Here is a 6,000-nt window from a genome sequence, read left to right on the forward strand (position 1 = left end):
CTAGAGCAGATCGACAGCTATGCCCCTGGCCATCAGGTCAGGTTTGGAAGCTTGAACTACACCACCGACATCCGCGGAGACTTGATCTTCGACAGATTCAAGCCCATGACAGCCGCGCCCTGTAGCTACGATGAACATGACCTAAATCTATCATCGGATCATGCTCAGGAGACAGCGCCTACAACTGCCCTGGCTTTAGATCCGGTGCAGATCGCACCATTCGAGGACGGGAGGATGGACCCCGCCACATAAGCTGCATACTCAATGGCGCTAGAGCCGAACACAGATCCAACCTCCAACGAGGTCTGTGTCATCGGACTCTCGGACTCATCTACGAATATAGGTTCCGAACCACGTGTATCCACGCCCGTCGAATATGATTGGGCGCCGATCTTGGAGTTCAGCTCCATGGACATCTTCCAACACTCGCCCTTGGGTGATGTGTTAAACACTCTGAAATCTCTCTCCTTGTCAGGAGATTCTTGGCCGAACTATGTCTCGCTTGAGTGGGAAGCGGACGACGAAGAACTTTGTTGCCCACCCACCACCCACTTGATAGCCGCTGTCGACGACTTGACCGACATGCTTGACTTCGACTCCGAAGACATCGACGGTATGGACGACGATGTAGGAGAAGAACAAGAATCACCGCCCATAGGGCGCTGGACAGCCACCTCGTCATATGACATTTACATGGTGGACACACCCAAAGAAGGCAATGGCGAGGACAAAAAGGATACAGTTGAGGATAAGCCTCCTGAGAGGTAGCCGAAGGACCAACGTCAGCGGCGCCGATCTCAACCACGGCATGGTAAAAATAGCAATACCGGCACAGGAGACAATAGCACCCCGGTTGATGCCAATGACAATGAAGACACTGCGGACCCAACCATGAAGCAGGACGAGCAGGGAGACGGTGAACACAGTCCGGGGCCGCTGTTCGACCACAGCGATGCTGAAAACACCACTTATCAACCTGTCTCTGAAGAGGAGAATAGTCTGGATGATGATGCATTCATCATTCCTGGAAAACAAGTGGAACGAGAACGCCTCCAGCAGAGACTTATCGCCACTTCAAGGAGCTTGAAGAAGCAGAAGCAATGGCTTAAAGCTGCACATGATACGCTCAATGATAGATGGAATGAAGTGCTCGACACTGAGGAAAAATACGGCAGTAATTGCCAAACAAAGAGCTATCCCAAACGTAAACTGCTGCCCGAATTCGACGACGAGGCTATAGTGCCCATACCACTGAATAACTATACGGCCGACCAACCAGACCGACCACCTCCTGGTCGAGACAGAGCAGCTAATAACACCGCACACAAATCTGCACCCCCTCTCCATAAAGAAAGGGAGGTAGTAACCCAGGACCAGCAACACGATTTATGTGAACACCTGGATAAAAGGGTTGGCATAATAAGGTCCATCTATGGATCTCGAGAACGAGCTCCTACGCAGGAATCATGACCATCAAACCAAATATGCCGGTCGTTCACCAGTTCGAAACCAACATCAAACAATACAACCGTCAGATTCACGCCACGACATAGCTAAATACAGGGGTGCTGTGCACCCCCTGTGCTTCACCGATGAGGTGCTGGATCATGAATTTCTAGCAGGGTTTAAATCCATAAATATCGAGGCGTACGACGGAACGACAGACCCTGTGGTCTGGATTGAAGACTTTATCCTTCACATCCATATGGCACGCGGAGACAATCTCCACGCCATCAAATACTTACCCCTCAAGCTCAAAGGACCAGCTCGGCACTAGCTGAAAAGCCTCCCGAGAAATTCTATCGGAAGCTGGGAGGAGCTCGAGGATGCTTTCAGGGCTAATTTTCAAGGGACCTATGTCCGACCTACGGATGCAGATGATCTAAGTCACATAACCCAACAGCCCAGAGAGTCGGCCCATAAGCTTTGGAACAGAATTATCACCAAGAAAAACCAAATCGTCGACTGTCCGGATGCCGAAGCCCTAGCAGCTTTCAAGCACAGTGTCCGAGATGAATGGCTTGCCAGACACCTCAGCCAAGAAAAGCCAAGGACAATGGCAGCCCTAACCACCCTCGGTTTTGCGCGAGGACAGCTGGTTGGCCCATAGTAGCACCAGCGACCCAGGCACATCCGAAATCAGGGATGGCAATGGAAAACCACGACGCAATAAAAACAAACATCGAAAAAATGAAGATAGCCCAGAAAATACAGCGGTAAACGCCGGATTCAGGGGCTCTAAACCTGGTGAACGGAAAAAGCCATTCAAAGGTAGCAGAGAAAGTGCATCCAGCCTAGATAAAATTCTAGAAAGGTCCTGCCAGATTCATGGCACCCCCGATAAGCCAGCCAACCACACCAACAGAAAATGTTGGGTCTTCAAGCAGGCCGGCAATCTCAACGCCGAACACAAGGGGAAGGGACCGCAAAGCAAAGACGAGGACGAATCTCGCCAACCGAACACAGGGGGACAGAAAAAATTTCCACCGGAGGTCAAAACAGTGAACATGATTTATGTCACTCACATCCCAAAGAGGGAGTGCAAACGCGCACTCCGAGATGTATATGTTGTAGAGCCTGTCACCCCTAAATTCAACCCATGGTCGGCCTGTCCGATGACATTGGATCGCAGGGATCATCCGACTAGTATTCATCATGGGGGTTCGGCGGCCTTAGTGCTTGACCCAATAATCAACGGATACCATCTCACCCAAGTCCTTATGGACGTCGGCAGTAGTCTCAGTCTGATATATCAGGACACTGTCCGCAGATGGGGATAGACCCGTCAAAAATCAACCAAAGCAGCACTACCTTTAAAGGAGTAATACCAGGCGTAGAGGCCCGCTGCACGGGCTCTCTAACACTGGACATCGTATTCGGTTCTCCTGATAACTTTCGAAGTGAAGAGCTAATCTTCGACATTGCCCTGTTCTGAAGTGGTTATCACGCACTACTCGGAAGAACGTCCTTTGCCCATTTCAATGAAGTCTCGCATTATGCTTACCTTAAACTCAAGATGCCCGGTCCACGTGGCGTTATTACGGTCAGCGGAAACATAGAGCATTCTCTTCGTACAGAAGAATACGTGGCGGCTCTAGCAGCCGAAGCATGAAGTGGCCTTTTTAACCCGGGAAACTCATCGGTCGTCAAGACCGCGGACACAGCTAGACGTGTTTGGCGCACACCTAGGTGTAGCAGCTCAGATAAACCTATGCTTGATTAGCGGTTATGCCCCCATAAAAACAACCTGTAAGAAGATTGTACATGTCTTCCCATATATTATAAATATACAACCAAAATTGTTGTGTGGCGATGGGGGGCTGCCCGCATGTAAAAGGTCCATAGTTCGGCTTGGCCCTATTCGGACTAAGGAAATTACATTTTCATGGTTCACTAAAACAAACCAACTTTACTCACGGTCATAGCAGATTCTTTCACCTGGTTTTTTCTTTTTTTCACATGGCCACCATACTATACCCCTCAAGGATACGACACAACGGAGATAAAGGCGCAGATGTGCAGCAGGGCCCCGTTCAAAGGTTTCTTTTTAGATTAAGACCCTGTGTAAACCTTTTTTATTATCTCTTGTTCTTTCATACCCTCCTGGCATTTAAAATGACCAAGAGGGATACCGACATTATCGGCGAACTTATGATTCGCCACACCTAAATAGAAGTTACAAAAGCAGCAGGCTGTGTGTTTTCGGGATCTATCCTCTCACCACAGGCTCTCTTTCTTCACGCCGGATTGTCGCCCGTACCTTGAAATCCAGGGTTAATTACTAGGGGTTGTAATTCAGCCCGGTATATATTGTAAAGTCCGAATACCTCTGGGAGTGTTCGACGTCGCGAGTTTGGCCTTATATGCATCACCTCCGAATCATGTCTTTGGTAAAATGTTGGGTTTGCCCGGATCCCATGTTTTGCTACCTTACGTTCCGCTCTATCGGCTAAGGTGGCACAGGGAGAACTACTGTGATTGTGCCCTGGTTCATCCGGATGAGCACCTCAGTAGAGAAAGCCGAAAACTGATTGTCATGATAAAGCGAGAGACTGGTCAACCACTCGATGACTCAACAGAATCCTCGCGACTCCTCCGCATAAAAGAAGGACCGGTTTCCCGGTCACGTATGTAAACGCACCATATTCGGATAAAACACGGACATACAAGGGGCTATATAGTAGCCCCACCGTCAAACTCATATGGCTAAGTGAAAGTGTTAAAGCTTTATAGTCCGATTGCCTCGTTCGCCGCACCACCACCTCCTTAACGGACCAAGACGTTGGGTCAAGTGTGACTGTGTTTTTGCCGAACACCCCTGCATTATACGCGAGGGGGCTGAAGCCGACGACTGCAATCTTTCAGGTTATATACATATATACATAAACGGACGCACATGAGGCATCCAAATACTTTACAGGCAAAAGTATAAATATAGCCTTTATTATCAAAAGCATTGTCTTTACAATTCGAATACATATCATTCGAACATGATATTTTTTGAGCACTGAGCCTCTATTAAGCTGGAACCCTCTAAGACTTCTTCGAAATAGTGTTGTGGCAGGTCCTGGCCCCCGGGTGGACCCTGTGTTGCAATATCGGTGGCCTCCATCCTTGCCCAGTATGTCTTAACACGGGAAAGGGCCATCCACGCACCCTCTATGCACGCCGACCGCTTGATAGCGTCGATATGCGGGACAGCACAAACAAATCGTTGCACCAAACCGAAATAACTATTCGGACTTGGTTCCTCCGGCCATAAGCGGTCCACGACAGCCTTCATGGCAAGCCCGGATAACCTATGGAGCTCTGCCCATTCGGCCATCTGCTCGTTCAACAGCAGCAGACACCTTGGCATGCTGAACTGCGATCAGAACAGTCTTTCCGCTTCATGATCTTCTTGGTCTTGGAAAGATTGTGTCGGATCGGCAGCACTCTTTGACAAGTCCAAGTACGCGTCTAGAGAACTCCACATTTGATCAAGAGGGGCAAACTTTGGATCGCCGAATTTAGTTCACAATAGAAAGGGATTCCCAGCCGCGATCTCGCCGGCTTGCCGGAGCTCCTCCCGAGCTGCTCTGTTCTCAGATCGGGTTTCCTTTGCCGCCTGTAAGGCCTTCTCTAGGTCCACCGTTTTTTCTTGGTTCTCTCTTTCGAGAAGCTCATATTGGCCAGTGGCATCCTTCAGCTCAAGAGCCATATTGGATATTTTCTCCTCACTTCGGCGATGAGTAGCCTGTTCAGATTTTAATTCACTAGCTGCCTTTTCGGCAGCCGCGTCGCTTATCCTGGCTTGCTCCTTGGCATGCGCAAGCTCAGCCCGAAGAGTCTCCACGACAGCAGCACCATCTGCAGTTAAAGCATATTATAAATCCTAGCATCATGCTCTCATTTATACGTACTGACCACCCAAAAGACATACCTTGTGCCTCGTCAAGACAATTATTCAGAGCGTGATGTCCTCATCCGCCACATCAAGTTGCCGCTTCAGTTCGGCAAATTCGGCAGCCCCGGAAGTTGCCGGGGCTGCAGCTGCCTATGTACAAAATTGGCAAAAATCACTACCTGAGATTATTCCTATTTTTGATCCTCTGATCGCCCCGTTCGGATGGCAACCAGAGTCTCAGGGGATACTATCTACACACAGTGCACCTTGCGTTTGTGGTACAAATAAAAAATGCCACATTACGTACCTCAAAGGCTTTTAACAGGCTCATAAAGGCTTCATCCAGTCCGCTTTCGGACGAAATTCTCTTAATCACCGTACCCATTAAGGTATGATGTTCCTCTGAAACAGGCGCTTGCCGCAGAAGACCCATCAATGTATCCGGCTATGTGTGGATAGTCCGGGGCTTTTGTTTTCGGTCTCTCTAGGAGCCGAACACCTTGGACCTCGGTGGCCGAAGATTCACCTTCTGGCCTCGTCCTCCTTTGCGGATCGAGAGAGATCCTCCGAGACGACACCTCGGGGTCGTCCGCCTTATGGGGCGGGGAAATATG

This window comes from Triticum dicoccoides, chromosome 6B (assembly GCF_002162155.2).
Source record: "Triticum dicoccoides isolate Atlit2015 ecotype Zavitan chromosome 6B, WEW_v2.0, whole genome shotgun sequence".
Classification (NCBI taxonomy): domain Eukaryota; kingdom Viridiplantae; phylum Streptophyta; class Magnoliopsida; order Poales; family Poaceae; genus Triticum; species Triticum dicoccoides.